Source organism: Arachis duranensis, chromosome 1, assembly GCF_000817695.3.
Source record: "Arachis duranensis cultivar V14167 chromosome 1, aradu.V14167.gnm2.J7QH, whole genome shotgun sequence".
NCBI lineage: Eukaryota > Viridiplantae > Streptophyta > Magnoliopsida > Fabales > Fabaceae > Arachis > Arachis duranensis.
Window position 1 is genome coordinate 60,752,743 of NC_029772.3, and position 1,543 is coordinate 60,754,285.

The window sequence follows — 1,543 nt, forward strand, 5'->3', positions numbered from 1 at the left end:
ATGGAGAGGAAGCATGAAGAGCTTCTCTCAAAATAGAGTCAAATAGAGCCCCCACAGTCAAACTCTAAGTTTGGTGTTGGGAGGCCACAACCAAAGTCTAAGTTTGGTGTTGAATCCCCACATTCAAACTCTAAGTTTGGCGTTGGGAGGTTCCAATATTGCTTTGAGTATCTGTGAGGCTCCATGAGAGCCCTCTGTCAAGCTACTGACATTAAAAAAGCACTTGTTGGGAGGCAACCCAATGTTATTTTTATCTATTTTTCTTTATTATTTTATGTTTTATGTAGGTTGATGATCATGGGAAGTCACAAAATCAATTGAAAAAGCAAAAATAGAATGAAAAACAGAAAGAAAAATAGCACACCCTGGAGGAAGACCTTGCTGGCGTTTAAACGCCAGTAAGGGCAGCAAATGGGCGTTTAACGCCCAGTCTGGCACCATTCTGGGTGTTTAACGCCAGAAAAGGCACCAGACTGGCGTTAACCGCCAGGAAAGGGCAAGAAGCTGGCATTAAACGCCAGAAATGGGCACCAGCCCGGTGTTTAACGCCAGAATTGGCATAGAGAGCATTTTTGCTCGCCACTTGGTGCAGGGATGACTTTTCCTTGACACCTCAAGATCTGTGGACCCCACAGGATCCCCACCTACCCCACCACTCTCTCTCTTCTTCACCCATTCACCAAACACCTCAACACCTCTTCCCTAAAAACCCCTTACCTATCAAATCCCATCTTTCTCTTCACCACTCACATCCATCCTTCATAAAACCCCACCTACCTCACCATTCAACTTCAAACCACTTTCCCTCCCAAACCCACCCTCACATAGCCGAACCTTATCCCTCTCTCCACTCCTATATAAACCTATCTTTACCACCTCATTTTCACACAACCTAAACACTACTTCTCTCCCTTTGGCTGAACCACAAAGCCATTTCCATCTCCTCTATTTCTTCTTCTTCTACTCTCTTCTTTCTTCTTTTGCTCGAGGACGAGCAAACCTTTTAAGTTTGGTGTGGTAAAAGCATTGCTTTTTGTTTTTCCATAACCATTTATGGCATCCAAGGCCGGAGAAACCTCTAGAAAGAGGAAAGGGAAGGCAAAGGCTTCCACCTCCGAGTCATGGGAGATGGAGAGATTCATCTCAAGGGTGCATTAAGACCACTTCTATGAAGTTGTGGCCATGAAGAAGGTGATCCCCGAGGTCCCTTTTAAACTCAAAAAGAGTGAATATCCAGAGATCCGACATGAGATTCGAAGAAGAGGTTGGGAAGTTCTTACCAACCCCATTTAACAAGTCGAAATCTTAATGGTTCAAGAGTTCTATGCCAATGCATGGATCACCAAGAGCCATGATCAAAGTGTGAACCCGAACCCAAAGAATTGGCTTAGAATGGTTCGGGGAAAATGCTTAGATTTTAGTCCGAAAAATGTAAGGTTCGCATTCAACTTGCCCATGATGCAAGGAGATGAACACCCTTACACTAGAAGGGTCAACTTTGGTCAAAAGTTAGACCAAGTCCTCATAGACATCTGTGAAGAGG